The sequence below is a fragment of the Cydia pomonella genome, chromosome 8 (genome assembly GCF_033807575.1).
Source record: "Cydia pomonella isolate Wapato2018A chromosome 8, ilCydPomo1, whole genome shotgun sequence".
Classification (NCBI taxonomy): domain Eukaryota; kingdom Metazoa; phylum Arthropoda; class Insecta; order Lepidoptera; family Tortricidae; genus Cydia; species Cydia pomonella.
Genome location: NC_084710.1, coordinates 2,131,358 through 2,149,733, shown reverse-complemented (window position 1 = coordinate 2,149,733; position 18,376 = coordinate 2,131,358). Strand labels below are relative to the sequence as shown.

General features: G+C 35.1%; 1 protein-coding gene across 3 annotated transcripts in view; it reads left to right on the top strand.

Annotated features, from left to right (window-relative positions):
• The first annotated feature begins 2,291 nt into the window (after positions 1–2,291).
• LOC133520379 (V-type proton ATPase 116 kDa subunit a 1-like) overlaps positions 2,292–18,376 on the top strand; it is a 57,377-nt gene continuing 41,292 nt past the window's right edge. The window contains exon 1 of one of the 3 annotated variants that reach the window (XM_061854761.1): positions 2,292–2,444. The gene's annotated coding sequence lies outside the window, so the exon portion shown is untranslated. Of the gene's footprint in view, positions 2,445–2,561; positions 2,722–2,861; positions 2,883–18,376 lie in introns of those variants that run through there. The other 2 variants (XM_061854762.1, XM_061854763.1) reach the window with 2 other exon arrangements.

The window sequence follows — 18,376 nt, the reverse complement described above, 5'->3', positions numbered from 1 at the left end:
ATCTGTGTAAGAATGTCCCTATAATATTTATTTATTTATTTTATTTAAGTTATTGTGGGTCAAATCTTGAAAGTTTTTGGAAAGGAGCTAAAATTTTGCATACCTACATATGTAAAACACATGACTATGCAATATTATGATGACATGAATCTGATATATCTGTGATAAACCAGGGATCGGAACCGGTTTTTTGCAAAAACATCGAAATAACCATATATATTTCGGTTTATTTTATACTCAAAATATAGGACTCAGTTGTGTTTTTAGATAACGACTTCGTATTATTAGATTGCCCGATTAGGAATGAAATAATTAACAAAGAACGAAAAAATACCGTTTTCGTTCCCATACAAAAAATACCGGTTTCCGATCTCTGGATAAAACATCGAAAACGAATTGTATCGCTTTTCAGTGAAGGAAAACATAGTGAGGAAACCGGACTAATCGCAATAAGGCCTAGTTTACCCTTTGGGTTGGAAGGTTAGATGGTATTCGCTTTCGAAAAAACTAGTGCATACGCCAATTCTAGGGATTAGTTGCCAAGCGGAACCCAGGCTCCAATGAGGAGAGTATAAGCAGAGCTCACGTGTATTTTTTCATAGTGAACGAAACTAAGAAAAACAATCTACCACATACTTGTTCTCGGTTTCGTTAAACATAAATCTTCACTTGGCACTTCAAAATAGCGAGTATAAACAAGATTTACTCTATACAATACTATTTATATTAGAATTACGTCGAATGAAAAAATAAAATAAAAATACACGTGAGGTGGGGGAGGAGGGGTTAGCCAAGAACCTCACCAAATATCACCAAGGGGGAGGGGGGGTCAAAAAAGTAGCCGAAAAAACCTCGCGTGATTTGTGCACAAGCCCTAATCAGAATTCGATACCGAATATGCCCTTATAGGGAACCCATTATTTTTGTTACACCCTGTTTTAAAAAATGACGTAGATAATCCATATTGTAATATTTTACACCAAATATTATATTGAAAAAAACCAGCATCATACTTAATTTATTTTTAATCTATAGATAGACAACAATGAAACATTTGTAGTCTTTCCTAATCATTATCTGAAAATTTGTCTAAAAGCGATCACTTTTCGGAAATAATTGACAGTAATTCCTAATAAATCTATCAAAAGCCCAATGAACCACGCTGAATCTATTATTTTTACGAATAGATAATGCAAATAGGAGCGTTCCATATTTTTATACTGTAAGTACGACCCCACTCCTACAAACCGTTTTATAAATTAAGGTGCGACTGTTTTATGCCTAAGCTTCGCTATGCGTCCGCTAGCTGGCGCTGGGCGCGGGTGCACGGAGCGGGCCAGACCAGACTGGTGCGTTGCGTTGCGTCGCGTCGTTGTTCTTGTTGGCTGATATCGTTATTTTTAACCCCCGGCGCAAATACCGATTTCGATGCGGTTTTTTACGATAAAGCGAGTTTTTTTTTGCGGTAGTTCTAACTTTAATTGATAGAAATCGGTCCTGCAGTTTCAAGGGTATCAGCTCTTTTCCAAAATGATGTATGGTATGGATTTTTTTTCTGGTATATAGCGAAGAGAGTTTTTATATTTTTGTAATTTAATAGTTATTAATAGTAAAATATAGCAGCACGTTTAACCATTGTCCACAGTCCGGTAGTCGATAGTTTAGCATTACAACCATACGGTTGTAATGCTTAAATTTAAGTACAAGCCTGCTTATTCATAGTTTTTACGAGTCTCGGGTGAACAGCCACATCTTTGAATCACAATAAGTACTTCTTCATGAAATGAGTATGGAAATATTTTTATCCTTTCTTAATAAATACAAATATCAACTTGGATGTCATGTTGACATTTGTGTTTGTCCAACAATGACACAAATTTTAACTGAAATAATCTTGAGGAGCGTAGATAGATAGGTATATACATATTTAATTATTTTTGCATATTAGCGCATTCATTTTCTTCCCATAAAAAAAAATACCTTGCATGAAACTGAGTCGAACTGCGTAAAAAAATTTTGGGGATCATTCACACTTGTTCACAACAATTCACAATTTTAACTGCGCCAAAATTATTTCCATATAAAAATCCCTATTAATCTTCAATTATTTCAGATTGACCCATAATGTCTTAATCCTAATATATAAATAAAACAGCATAAGTACGTTTATTATACATGCAATCGATTTTTCCATTGAAAGCAATAAAATTGCATGTTTATGACCTCAGATCAGCACCCTGGTGATTTACCAATAAATAATTTAAATTAACAGTGCATAATTTTGATTTAAAATAGACACAAATCGTTGCACTATAATCTCGCGAGCGTACCAACCCCGGTTCACAGCGCGGCACACCACAGTTCGCCGCGCCGCCGCGACCGCGACGCCCGTGCGTGCCAGTTACTCGCACCACTACTCGACTCGCGCGACACTTATGCCATAAGTGAGTATACAGTGACAAGTTGACAACCATAGTGCGAAAAAAGTTGAATATCGAAAACGGCCGCGAATTCGAAACAAAAGCGCGTTCCAAATTTAAACCGTTGGATTTGAAATGATTACTCGTGTAACGTAATAGAGAATTATTCCGATTCAAGATAATCGAAATGGAATGCATTAGCGCAAAATACTAATAGGTTCCTCTAAAGTGTTTTCGTCAATCAAGCTTTCCGATAATTGTGTATTTAAATATTATCAAACAGTATTTGGATGACGTCCAGGTACGAAAATACAATACCTAACTGTCTCGGCGCTCGTCTGGGTTAAATAGTTCATCCGGGAGACCTAAGATTAGGACCAGAACAAGCTGGATGTCCTGTTGTCGTAAATATCACTTAAACCTAGGTCAATTATCGTCCTATTTCTATCTCGTTCTGGTCAGGTGAGTGCGAGAGGGATAAATTGGGGATAAGTGGGCTGCCAAGTGCTTTGCAACAAATGTGTGGTATGTGTTCTCATTCTTTCGCATAGTTGCATCTCTGTCGGCCTGAGAATGAATAATATTGTTATGTCTAGGTATCTATTTGTAGTAGAGTTGGGCCGAATATGGAGTTTGCCGAATACGAATATTCGGCCGAATGTTGGGTCCTAAAATCGAAATATCCTTCATTTCATTCAACATGTCTTATCATGTGTTTTAATGACAATGGGAAAACGTAACCATGGTTGCATTTTTATCGCTTGTCACTATACCTGGCACTTTCGCACTTACATACTTGTTAGAACGAGACAGGCTATAGCGACCGTGCTACAACTGCTGTGGAAGAGACCTTTCTTGAAAAGTTCTGATGGAGCTTACATATTACATCAGTATTGCAAAGAGACAAACAATAAAAATATTTACCGAATATTCGGCACTTTTACCGAATAATTCGGCCGAATACGAACATTGGAAAATTTGCCGAATATCGAATAATTACCATATATTCGGCCCATTTTTCGGCACTGTGATCATATTTGATTTATTTTTAAGCTATAGAAAAAGTTTATATAGAACAATGTAGAACTATAATACCAAGTGTAGCCTGAAACTGGACCTCCTCTGGCCAAATGACCACCTTGTAATTGTTTAACCTCCTAAGACCCTGAGTACCTACAAATTTTTGTACATATTTCAAACTCTATTTTGATCTTATATTATGTAACTAAGGGTTCCAATTTCAAAAACAAAACAATTGCTTCTGGGTCTCAGGAGGTAAGTATGAGTAAATAAGTAAGTAAATATTTTTTTTACCATACCAATTGGTAAAAGCCCTCTTGATTGTTCAAAAACGAATGAGAAAGTTGCATTTTACCCACATATTGGGCAAAGTAATCAGATGCAAATTTTGAGTTATTTCCTTATGTTAGGTTAGCTGGTGGAATTGACTTTTAAATGATACATTTAAATAAACGCTATATTTATTAACAATACTCATACTCATACTCAATAACAATATACATAATGGATATATATACAGATGATTACTATAACTAGCTTATATCTAAAATAGGCCCTTGAGGCATTGTACCAAGGATGCTGGCGGCATTTCCTCGTTGTATCGCAATACTGATACGTTGAGCGAGGAAGCCGCCAGCTCTTTGGTCACCAGTTACGTCAACCAGACGTTTCGTGATTTCTCCAAAAAACTTGTGCGCGCTGGGACCCCATGGACCTAGAGTTTCAACGGTACTCAACAACGGTTTCATTGGTCTCTCTCTCTCTCTCTCTCTCTCTCTCTTTCTCTCTCTATACATTTAATAATTTTTATATAACGTTCATATGGATTTCATTTGGTTTGTGTTTTTTGGTATGTCATACTTAGTATTTTCCTCGCGTTGGTGTGGTGAAAAATTCTTTTAAAACAAATAACTCTTACCTGTTGCACCAATAATTATAAATTTATTCTACATATTAATTTTATAGGAAAATAGAACCAGGTAACAACAGGCGGTCTTATCGCTAAAAAGCGAACTCCTCCAGTCAACCTTTGGGTAGCAGGAAATGTAGAACTCATACAAAAATATATATTTGTGTAAGTATAGTATCATAGTAGTCTCAACTTGTGTCTATTTCCATATCAACTCTTTACAATCCTGCACCAAACTAACTATTTCTGTTTAGCCCAATGGTTGACTGGTAGAGAATGCCTCAAGGCGTTAAGTCCGCCATTTGTACTCTTTTTGTAAATTTGTGCAATAAAGTTTAAACAAACAAACAAAAGTCAACAGGCAGTGCAAGGATTAATATATTACATTTCTCTAATTAATACCCTAAACAGAGTAATTAATGTGCTTATCTACAAAATTGAACCTTGACATTTTAATATCGTACGTGGTCTGTCTAAGATAAAAAGTTCATCGGGCACTGATAATTCTTTGTTGTGTATTCACGTTTTAAGACGTTTGTTAATAAAAAAACAAGTTTTTGGCAAAATGTTAAAATGTGATAATAATACTCGACGTGTGACAAATACCGGGGCTAATTCGAGTTTGTTATTCGATCTATTTCCGATATGATACTGATCTGTCTGTGTCAAAAGTGACTTTTTGGTTGAAGAAATATCAGTTTTAGATGTTTACAAAAATGGGAATACCATTTTGGAGAACAATCTTTATCACGGGATGTAAGAATATAAGATCAATTTAACAGCCGTTTAAAATATTTTTACATAATTTTCAATCGTGGCTGAATGCCGAATAGGTCTGTGCCTTCGATGCCTCACCTGCCAAGAAATTACAAAATGGCGGACGAATGTTTGATATGTCACCGCATTTAAGAATTATTTCGCTTAAAATTTAGATTTTTCTTCCCAAGTGTGATGAAAAACATTGTGTGTAACTCCGGGGGTAAGAATATTGCAAACTCGGCTCTTTAATTCCCTCCAGCCTCCGGCTGTCGAGAATTACCACCGTATCCAAAATTTCACTTACCCCCCCTCGTTGCACAATGTACTATAGTCACCGGCAATACTTTACGGGGTGAATATATAGGTCATACTGAGACTGATACCACGAAATCGCGAAAAAAAAACTCTCCCATAGAAAATGTCAAGGTCAGAGCCAAAATGTATGAAACTGTAAATTTTTTTCGCGTTTTCGGGGTTGGTCCCATAGTAAAAGTTGGTCAGTATGACCTACATCATCCCGTAAATTATTATAGGCGTTTGTACTCCTAACTCTTTCAAAAAGGGCGATCATTACTTTAGGAGGATTGACTGAAGATAGACAACCAGTCACAAATAAAGCCAATGTATTCAAAATAATCTCAAACCCTTATATACAATCCCTATAAACATTTCGATAGCGTGATGTAGAAATCGCCGCTCCCGGTACAGCGCCATCTCACGGGATATTTGGTAACAGTTTATAATAAAGAACTTGACAAAAGTATGGACGCGAACAATAGGTGACTAAATAAGATCCCGTAGTATTCCTTTTCTCCATATTGCTCCATGATGGGAAGACAAACAAAAATGACAAAATTAAGAATAGGGAGGAACGATTATCATCAGCTCCTTGTACTTTACGGTTATAATTGTTATAAATACCACCATAGTGTTCGTAAAAGACAAAACTCCATAGAAGTCAATATGGTATACCATAGTCGTGCCATTCACGAAGACGCGTGGCTTAACTCCTATTGTCATGTTATTAAAGGTAAGATTTAATAAATCTACGCGTCAACGTGGATGTATGATTCTGCTGACGTCAGAACTCTCGGATTGACACTGTTGACAGTTAGGCGATAAACAACAAATGACAAATGTCAGTTGACAGTTCGTATCTTCTACGTGTGTATGTAGTTATGTGTCAAACCGTAAACTGTGACGTCACACAATTTTCAAAGAGCGTTTTGGGCGCGAAAACTACTAAAACCTCTAGTTAACAAAAAAACTTTAAAAACTGTATATTATGCCTATGTTCAAAGTGTACTAACTTATGCGATTACTATTTGGGGAAATGCAGTAGATGTAAACCGGGTATTAATTTTACAAAAACGCTCGATTAGAATAATATGCGGGGTAAATTGGCGCACATCTGCGAGGACCTACTTTGTGAAGCTTGAGATAATGACGGTCATATCATTGTTTATATACAACTCTGTGTTGGAAATTCACAAGAATGCAAGCACTTTACTTAAGCGTTCGGATTGTCACAATTATAATACAAGGAACAGTAGTAAACTAATACTTCCATCACTTAGATTAAAAAAGTGTCAAAAACAGGGAATTTTCATTAAAATAAAGCTATTTAATAAACTGCCCACAAATGTCACAGATTTACCTTATAATGTATTCAAAAACACGGTCAAGACTTTTTTTCAAAACCATGCCTTCTATTCGATTACTGAATATTTATCATTACAAAATATTTTAATTGAAGCAAATTGTAAATAGATTTTTAATATTATTAATCGTATTTACTTCGTATAGTAAATTCATAGTGTAGAATATTGTGAAATACTGACTTACCATGTAATGATCATGTTACATTATGGTTAATAAATAAACTAAAACTAAAACTAAAAACATCTGTCAAAATATATTTTGTTAATTTAACATATTTAAAGCCGTTTTTAGTATAAAAGTTGAATTTTAGAGCAACTTTTAGGTAATATAGAACGTAATACAAGCGTTTCAAAAAATTGGAAACAACCCTATTATATTAATGTCCCGCCCATGTGCGAGATCAATAAGTGCGAGCGGGACAGCAATATAATTATGCGTGTGTGAGAGAGATAGGAAATGGCTGGTCATTGCACGAAATTCTGCTTAGCGTTTAGCGTCCTTATTTTAAGAAAAAAAATCCATTGCGCTTATTCTATTTGACAGTTGACAGATTTCATCCATGCCATTCTGGTTTGCTAATTATGAATGTCAGCGTTTTATAAATACCAAATGCAAATATATTTTTTTACGAGTTGACATTCAAAGACTTTTTTAAGCATTTATTTACATACCAGAAGCGAGACATTACAGAGGCAGTTAAAATAGACAGGTTTTTAGCATATTTAAAACCTAGTAAGGTAGAAGTACTAGTGCTCGACGCTGCACTAGTACTCGACATGGGCACTTTATGTCAAAGTGACAAGGATTAAGTTCGAATACAGAAAAATCTTCGTTGTTCAAATTTAACCTATATTTCCATGAAATAAAGTGCCCATGTCGGTGACTAGTGCAGCGTCGAGCACTAGTACTTCTACCTTATTAAAATGAAATTCGAATTGTTTGTAAAAAGTTCGAATAATGGCACCGGATGTCATAATTCGTTTGTGTGATATTTTTCTTTGGTTAGGTATGGACGTTTACTATATATGACTACTAATCTTGATTATTTAGGGGCTACGTCTATCGGATTATCCTTTAATAAATTAACTGTTTATGCAGCTACCTTATACATACATCACTAATTATCTTCGTTATTTACCGTAAAAAAAAATGCATGTGGCTTTTAATATTAAAAGCAATAATTTATGGGATGAATATTTAAACCATACTGAGCAACTTTTACTATGGCGTCCAACCTCGCACTCGCGATTTTTTTTTTATTTATTTATTTAGAACACAAACAGTCACATATACAAATGGATTTGAAGTACAATGTAGAGTACTGAACATACTTAAGAATCATAGACCTGGAGGTTCATTATTAAGTACATAATGTTAACATACATACTAACAGCATAAAGAAAATGAAATCATGAGCCATACTTAAATTCTTAAATGTACTGTCCCAGCCAAAATCCATGGGAGAATCTTTTTTTTTCGCGATTTTGGGGTTGGATTCATAGTAAAAGTTGCTCAGTATTATAACCTTTGTATAGATTCACCTCGTACATGAATGCAGGTGAAATTAACAACCTGTACCCCTAGTGTAAATTTAGTCGATAGCGAAACGTGACGTACGCGTTTGCGTTAAGTCTCATTTTGTATGGGTTTTTGAGCAGCGCGCCAAGCGGGACGTTTTGGAAAGTCAAAAATCTCATACAAAATGACACTTAACGCAAACGCGTACGTCACGTTTCGCTGTCGAAAATATTTACACTAGGGGTACTGTTAGTTAGTTTGTTCGTTAGGCATTTTCCGCAAATCGACAACCATTGTGCCTATTTTGCGTGAAAACGAGGTAGCACTACTCTAGCCACCCCAGCTCCTCCAAGAAACCTAGCAGTGTCTTCAGGTTGCCTTTAGTATGCACGGAGTCCGTAGATTTTTGTTCCTGTATACCTTTGTTTACAGTCTAGAAGAATATGTTTCGCTGTTGCCTCTTCCACACACGCTCTGCACATGGAGCTGTCCGTTTTACCCATATTATGTACATAGGTGTTTATTTAATGTGTTATGTCCAGTGATCGGATTTTCCGGTGCAACACCGTGGGATACCAAGTAGAAAACGTAATATGGATATAACCAAAGATCCCGGATTTCGTTTGAAAAAAATTATATCGATATGATAAGTATACTTAGATAATGTAATAGTTTTGGTATTTTTTTATTATATGCATATTATAAAAAACCTATAACTAAGAGTTAAGATGAATAAAGAATATACTAACGCTTATTATTTGCACAATACACATACATTTATTTTCCGAAAATATTTGTTTTACGCGACAAAATGTTACTAAAATTTACTGAATGTAATATAGCCAGTAACTTATTCTACAATATAAGTTGTGGAATCCCGGGGTATATCCATATTAGCATAATGTTTGAGGTCATTCACCCCGTGTTGCACCGGGAAATCCGATCCCTGGTTATGTCCTGTAATTAACAATGTTTACTAACTACTATTCTCAGATATACAGCGTGTGGCTGTTAATATTAAACACATGCTGCACCTTAGGATAGTAGTATATTTAAGACTTGGCCCAGTTATTAGTGTTCAATGTAAGATCAAAACACTTCAATCGTACAGTAGCATCTAACGCGATGGATTATCAGTAGCAGTATATTATGATGTATTACAATATTGATTACAAATACGAGTAGGTACAAATCATTTATTAATAGCTATTTATAGCCATCGAAGGTGTTATCATTAAATAAGTAATAATAATAAGGCAGATGCTTCAAGGCGGTGATCTTGAACACGGCGCGGATAGTCCGGCGGTTCCTCTCTCTGCAGCCCTGACCACCGGCAGCTTGGGCCCTGCCCCGCTGCTGGCGGCACCCTAGTATAATGTGTTTTTATATTTTACTTTTATATACATATTGTAAAAAGCATAGCCTAAGAAAAAAGATAAACAAAGAAATTAAAAAAAAGAAAAACTGTTGTGTTATCATTAGTTACGTTATTTAGGAACGGGCACAGCTTGGCTGGCTTAAGATCTATCCAGCGGCGTAGAAGGTAAATTATAATTAGGGTGTGATTAGCTAAAACATGCATACTTTTAACATAACATATTATTTTAATTTATCAATCAATCAAACAAATATTTATTCAGCAAATAGGCCACAAGGGCCCTTTTACATGTCACATTTTTAACATCAATAAACAAAATACAATCATAAATATGGAATATATGAAATATTAGATACTTTTACAGTACATATGGGGCTACTTTATAGCACTAGTGCGAGAAGTAGCATATTACGTTACTGTGTCGAACATTTAAAGGGCCATATGTACTGTAAAACGTTGTACGATACATGTGCGAATAGGTAATTCGCAACTCGTGTCGATTTAAAACACTCCCTTCGGTCGTGTTTTAATTTATCGCCACTCGTTTCGAATTTCCTATTTTTCGCACTTGTATCGTAATGTACTATATTAGACATGTTATACAGTCTAAATGTCGAATTACACAAAAAACCATGATAAAAAATAATACAAGTAACAAATAAGTACTATTTTTTTTTTAGAGATGTGAATGTCTCTAAGTTTCAGAGATAAAATATAATTTAAAAAAAAACCGGTCAAGTGCGAGTTCGTTTACCTCGCGCACCGAGGGTTCCGTACAAACTCTCGATTTTCTCATGAAAGACTTTTGACCAGAAGTATACAATTAGTATAATTGTGTACAGCGCCATCTATGGGCGAATTGGCTAACTAATTTGTGCGATCTGTATGTATGTTGGTTTTTTAGGGATAGTTCTTTATCAAGTGAACCGATTTCACTAATTTTTATTTCGTTTGAAAGATGGTGCCTTTAGTGTAACTTCATAGGAATTTCAACTATAATAAACACCCGCAAACGGAATTAAATTGCAAATTAAATTACACAATCTTTTTTTGTTAATTAAAAAATTAATTATCAAGATAGAGGTCTGATTTTATTTTTCCTGTAATCTTTATGTAAAAAAACATAATTTTTCGTTCGTAAACTTCGGAGATAAGGGGGGAATGGTATTTTTTTTTTCACATTTCCTTCATAAGTCAAATTTGTTTCACTATGAAAAAGAAATAAAAAAATGTTTTGTAATGTTCAATTTGAGCTCTTTCAAATGATACCCCACTTGGCCTAGTAACTAGACTTTGAAATTTTGCCCCCTCTTTATATTGGGAATTTTCCATAATTAATACAAATAAAATAAAATAAATACACTTCCAATATGTCTGGGTTAACGTTGTTAATTACTATTCCAAATTTCAAATCAATAGCTTAAGTACTTCTCGAGATATTTAGCAATGTGACAGACGGACGGACGGACGGACAAAGTCGCACCATAAGGGTTCCTTTTGTACCTTTTTGGTACGGAACCCTAAAAAGCAATCATTAAATTATCCTTAGAGATGTAAAATGCTGGCGGCACCCTAGCCTAGGTTAGGTTTTTTAATAATCATAATCATAATCATAATAATTTATTTATAAAACCAATTTATACGTCATAACACAACACAAACACATAACATGTTTATATGTATTTTGTCCTTGTATTTTACTTATATATCCATAATTATTATAAATACATTGTTACATATAAAAATACGCAATGTAGGAGGACTATATCTAATCACGCATAAAATCCCTCTAAGATTAATTACATTGCACGAATTTGAATGGAGCAAAGTGAAGGGGTTGTCATTACAAATACAAACGTCCAAGTTTGACATTTTGATGCCATAGCCACACTTAGTCACTGCGAATGCCATGCAGAGTTAGCTTGGTCTGACTCTAACATAGTTCGTGTAATCCACAATGACGTGCAGATTTATCAGATGTAACCTTTAATAACATGGCAATATAATTCAAGACGCGTCTTCGTGAATCACACGATCTAGGTTTAGCCGTAATACATATAATACTCGTAGCCATTGGGAAATAAATAGGATTAACGGCCCGATTCGAAGAATGATTAAGACACGTTTAAGATCTTGGAAAGATCTTTAAAAGATCAATAACTAAACGATATGTCAAAATTTTATTTTGATTCCACTGTGATCCCAATAAGATCTATCTACGATATTTCTAACGTCAAAGTGACATTGGTCGCCCGAATCGAGCTGCTTCTGTCAATTATACGACATACAAACGATATCTAGATGAGAACTTATCTAAACCAGAACTTATCGTTATCGTATCTCATTCTTCGAATCGGGCCGAAAGTCATTCTTTCTATAGGTCCGTGTCAAAATGTGACTTATGTGTTCTATCATATCGTCATTAATTCGATATCGGGGGGATAATAAATAGTGGGTTGAAAACTTGACTCGTAGCAAAACACTTCAATTATTACATTATGAAGTTAACTACCTACGCGAAGGATTATCATAGGTAATATACAAATATATTACGCACCTATATTACGGCGGACACTGATTATTATTGTTTACATGTGTTTGTACATGACTTTTTAAGTGGTGATTGTACACAGAAAGACCCAATGTAGGGAGACTGTGGGTATAATATTAATAAAGATGACTAATTCAACTGCTGGTGATGAAAGGAGTATTTTCCTTTAGCGGACTAATTTCACAATTAGGTAATTAGCCAATAAAAGATCGACTGTACCTATACAATATATATAACACAATATTAAGCACACAGAGTTTGAGTAAAAAAAAGTAACGAAAGCGGACAAATATTTCTCGAGTTATTGATTATTAAAACTCAATATCCGCCATCTTGGATTAGCGGCCATTTTTGTTAGCTACCATTTTTAGATGGCACTCATGGCTTTTTAACATCATAATAAATAAATAAAAATAAAATAAATAAATATTGTAGGTCATTATTGCACTAATTGACTAAGTCCCACAGTAAGCGCAATAAGACTTGTGTTGAGGGTACTTAGACAACGATATATATAATATATACATATTTTATAAATACTAAAATACATAGAAAACATCCATGACTCAGGAACAAATATTCGTGCTCATCACACGAATAAATGCCCTTACCAGGATTTGAATCCGGGACCATCGGCTTCATAAGCAGGGTCACTATACTCACTAGGCCAAACCGGTCATCAAAATAACCCTATCTAACTGCTGTGAAAAGGAAATTTGGTACCGCCAAATTATACCGAAATTTTGCTTGGCCCGTGGAAATACTCGTATTTACTTCCTCAGGTTAACGATTAATCATTCAGTGGCAAAGTAGTCCAAGTTTCTTGTCATACAATAAATTATTGTTTCCTGTCAATTCAAAACAAAGGTAGCATTCGGTCTTGCAATATATTAATAGAAACATATGAAACGAGATGCGTATCAGTTGTATGTATCATACAAAAGTGGCAATTTTCGATTCAAAGTAAGTGGTATCTAAAGTATGAAGTTATATATTTTGTAATTTAGAGAGAGGAAAATGAATTGTTGGCATTTTTACGTTTTTCATTCCTTCGTTCATAATAGATAGTACCTATTTATTCAAAAAACGATCGCTTCAACGTGTATTTTGCTCATAATTAAAATCTCAGCAAATGAAAAATCGGTAATTAAACTCTTTGATAGAAATTTCAACAGGAAGTTCTCCAGAAGCCAATATAAACTGAGAGGTCATTCACCTATTACCCGTATAATTTGGGCCGTTAATAATTTTTTGGCAGCCAAGGCCATTTGACCTTGACTGAGACATTGAATTTGGAAAGAGTTATGTGATTGGGTGGCAATTTGATTTGTAGGTGACCGACGCACGTTTGGCTGGATTTTAAAACGTTTGGGCCCAATGCCTCCCCGTTGTCTGTTCTCAGTACAAAATTAATACTCAAGCCGTAGCCATTTAGGTGGTGGGCAAGCTTTATATGTGTGCATTTTAGGGACATGGACTTGTCGATTGGCGACACAGCGGAACGGAATAGCGATTAATTGAAGCTTCGATATATTCACTAAAAATTAACACCATAGAAATGCTAATGGATAATGAATACTTTATGATATAATAGAATAACTCAATGATTGCGGAAAATATATTTTAGTTGGTTTTGGCCGGTGTCCCATGGGATTTCCGCCGTTGAGTATTGTAATATCGAACTCACAAAATCATACTGGCTAATAAAAATATATAAATATGTGTTATAATGGTTATCTGTTCATTTTAGGTAGTTGAAATCCTTTTAAGTAAAATTCAAATTGTAAATAATGCCGATAGTTTATCCATCTGTCTTATCGATATGGCCACAACTTTTGGTTACTCATAGTACATAATAGGCTGTGTGTGTGTGGCTACGGTGACAGCTGGCTTAGACTCCATCTTTAGGAATATTATATCTATGTTTTGGCCAGAAATAACAGATTTAGTTTCGACTATTAACCATTGAACTATTTAATAAAAACTCAATGCTATGAGCACTCATTGGACTATAATTACTACGCTCTTATAGTGCAGTAAGTTCATGTTCTTCTCTCACTCTTACTGAGCTTAAGTGTGAGCGAGATGGGAGTGCGTGCCCGGGAGCGCGGATATCATGTTTTATTTTTATTTCAATTTATTTTTTTGTGTGTTTTAAAAATAATAAAAAACAAGCGCTGAGTTCCCTGAAGCATAATATTGCTCATTTTTAGAAATAAATAACAAAATAAATAAATATTACAGGACATTATTACACAAATTGACTCTAGTCCCACAGTAACCTCAATTTAAAAGTTCGCTTTAAAAGTAATCCCATACATCTTATTAGAGAGATTTATGTTAAATTGTTTAATGGCGGTTTCGATGTAATTCTAAAGGTTTTTAATTAGGTATGCAAATTGCGATACAAAAGCGGGACATGCTAAACAAACGTGTAAATCTGATAGGTAGTTAATTAATTCGTTTACGATTTTATTTGCCTTTGATAACACTAATAATGTACCTAATTAACTTGGTAAATTGTTTTTAAGTCCAATTGGCTAGTTTTTTGTAAATAATGTAAATGGACCTTGGTTTTCCAGAGGATCAAATGTCTATATAGGAGTCATGGCATTTAAGCAACGCAAAGGTCAGAAATGAGAGTTAAAGTCTGACGCTCGCACTCGACGATTGAAACGCCTCTAACGAAATGATATTGTAATGTGACTTCACATTACATTGGTCTGTCCTATTTTGACCCTGAAATATTGCATTTATGTATATAGTTGTTATACAATTTATTTTTCAATAAAATGTAAGGTTTCTTTTAAAGTTTGGAGCCTTGTATTTTTTTACAATCTCAATATGTCATTTAGCTTAATTTTGTTATAATATTCAACATGTGTCAAGTACCCAATTAGAAGTCAAATTTTAATATTTTTTGACTTGTTTAAATTCACTTTTAGTACTTATTGTACCAATAGGAAAATTACAATACCTACAATACATATTTTACTGCTCAACGTGACTATGTATCCTAATGTATCCAAATTCAAGGGCATTGTTTTATAACTTTTTTTTTATACTACGTCGGTGGCAAACAAGCATACGGCCCGCCTGATGGTAAGCAGTCTCCGTAGCCTATGTACGCCTGCAACTCTAGAGGAGTTACATGCGCGTTGCCGACCCTAAACCCGCCCCCCCCCCCCTCCTTGAGCTCTGGCAACCTTACTCACCGGCAGGAACACAACACTATGAGTAGGGTCTAGTGTTATTTGGCTGTGGTTTTCTGTAAGGTGGAGGTACTTCCCCAGTTGGGCTCTGCTCTAGATCTGGAATGACATCCACTGGATGTGCCCTACCACACAAAGCGAGATGAAATTCACAATGCCCATACCTCTCTTTACCTTATTCCTATGGCCCCATTCTATATAGTTCAGATCGTCATCGATCTTCATAAGTACATAGGGTACCTACCAAATTTGAGCCCGATCGAACTTCATGAAAAGTTTCTAACAGCCCGATTCGAAGAATGATTAAGACACGTTTAAGATCTTGGAAAGATCGATAACTGAACGACATGTCAAAATTGACGTTTATTTCGATTCCGCTGTAGTCCCAATAGGATCTATCTACGATATTTCTAACGTCAAAGTGACATTGGCTGCCCGAATCGACATGCGTCTGTAAATTACACGACATACAAACGATATCTAAATGAGAACTTATCGTTACCTTCGAATCGGGCCGTAACTTAGGCTTCGGTCGTTCTCATCTTGGGTGTGAACGACTTAGGCCTTAGCTTTTCAAGCTTTCCACACACAATAACAAACCCACATAAACCATAGCAAGTGAGAAGAGCTCTTAAGTACCTAACAAACGAACACCTTAAAAATATCCAAATAACTAAGCACTTTCTTTATTTTACTACCCACAATTAAACACATTAACTGACGGCACAAGGTCGAAATTACAATAACCGCGATTGATGGTTTTCTTAAGCCAGTGTTTAATTATTATGAGCTGACAAACTTTAACAGTTGGCGAGTTGTCGTTCTGAGAAGTTCATGCGAGTTGAGAGACGTGTTCTTGGTAATTAAATTGTTTATTTACAATATAAACATTGTTCGATGTGATGACAACAAATTAATATATTTGACATTTGTATTAAATAGTATTTTGTACAGTACGAGATTGAAAAGCTTAATTATATCACTATTGTATACAATACTTTTTCTAAGAGTCATTTAAAATAATAGTTTACATAAAACCAAAATAATTAATGAATATTGGTACTTACCAATATTCATTAATTATTTTGGTTTTTGGTGTTATCTCAGTAGACAAAAATGTAGTACAAAAGACATAATCGCGCGACTATTTATTCTCGCCCCACGCAATTATAGTTTGGTATATATATAGCCTTTAGACGGACCGAATATTTGACATTTTAAATTATTATTATATGAATACATTTCTTTTTTTCTCTCTTTTTCTTTTTTTTTTCTCTTATTCATATTCATATATAGATACACAGGCTTACTAGATATACAGGCCATGTAGATGATTTTAAGATCCTATCAGAAGAAGCAGTCGCGTACCTAGGAAGGGCGAAATTCTAATTATAAGCTTATCTATGTAATCCAGTGACATAGATATGCCATACGATAATAAACAATTCATATATATATATATATTTATATATATATATATATATATATATATATATATATATATATATATATATATATATCTTTTTTTTGTGTGCCCGTTTGCCAGGTGGCAAAGGCCTCCTCCAATCTTTTCCATTCTGGTCTTTCTGTGGCCACTCTACCCCAAGTTATTCACATCAGGCAGGTCACATGATTAGAGGAAAAGACAAATGGAGCAAACTAGTCACGCAATGGTACCCAAGGGATGGAAACAGGAAGGAAACTAGACCAAAGAGAAGGTGGGAAGACGACATAAGACAGGTCACGGGAAATAAATAGTTTGTAATAGTTTTCTCTGATGTATTGTCTGTTGGTGATCCTAAATAAATTTAAAAAAAAAACCCCGAAAACACAAAAATCTGTCTCAAACATTTCGGTGACTATATCAATGTGTCTATGACACAGCAGATTTTTTTTCGCGATTTTCGAAAAGGTGTTCTTTAGGACACACTCAACCTCTCAGAGTCAGAGTCAGAGTATGGTCAGACATAAAAACCGGCCAAGTGCGAGTCGGACTCGCGCACCGAGGGGTTCTGTACAAACCTGTAGGTATATATTATTATATTATGTAAATAAAAATTTAAAGTTTTCGCAATTTTTCCTTTATCTGTGCTATAATACGTTGCTTCGTACCAAATTTCAAGATTCTGAGTTCACGGGAAGTACCCTGTAGGCTTTGATTCCCTTACGAGTGTCGAAAATTTGCGGAAATTTGCGGCATAAACGGCATAAATCTTTTGATTGCGTTGGCTTAGAAGTAAGTTTGATTTTTTAACAGCTCCAAGGGACAGTACACCTGAGTATTTGATATAAAGCTTGATACCTCCACGCGTTCCTGAGAAAAAGGGTCTTGAAAGACAGACAGATGGACGGACGGACGGACGACAAAGTGATGCTATAAGGGTTCCGTTTTTTCCTTTCGAGGTACGGAATCCTAAAAAAAAACACCCAGCTGATGGGGCCCATTTCTCGTACGGTATTAGTCTAATATTATTAATGTGTTGCCATGGTAACCCATACGATTTGGCAGTTCGTAGAATAATAATATTAGTCTAATATCGTCCGAGAAATGGGCCCCTGCTGCTTTGTTTATAAATACTATACGTATATAAATACCTTCCTACATTCTCTCAATAAGTAGGTACCTAGCAAAGTATGAATTGTCTAAGCTTCCTACGCCACATGTTAAAACATTCAGTTTCCGACATTGTTCCGTATGCTTACGCATTATTTTCGAATCTATCATCGCATATTTCTATATGTTTATTTTTTTCGAATAAAATACAGCCGTGTTTTCCCAAAAACTCGTATTACTTACATTACAACTCTTTGCAAATGCAATGGGGTTGGCTTGTGGAAGTGTTTTACAAATAGTGCTAGCATAGGTTACCTGACAACCTACCTTTTGGACCCGGGTACGTTCTTAAACTACGTCCAAAAGAGAGGTATGGGCATTGTGAATGTCAT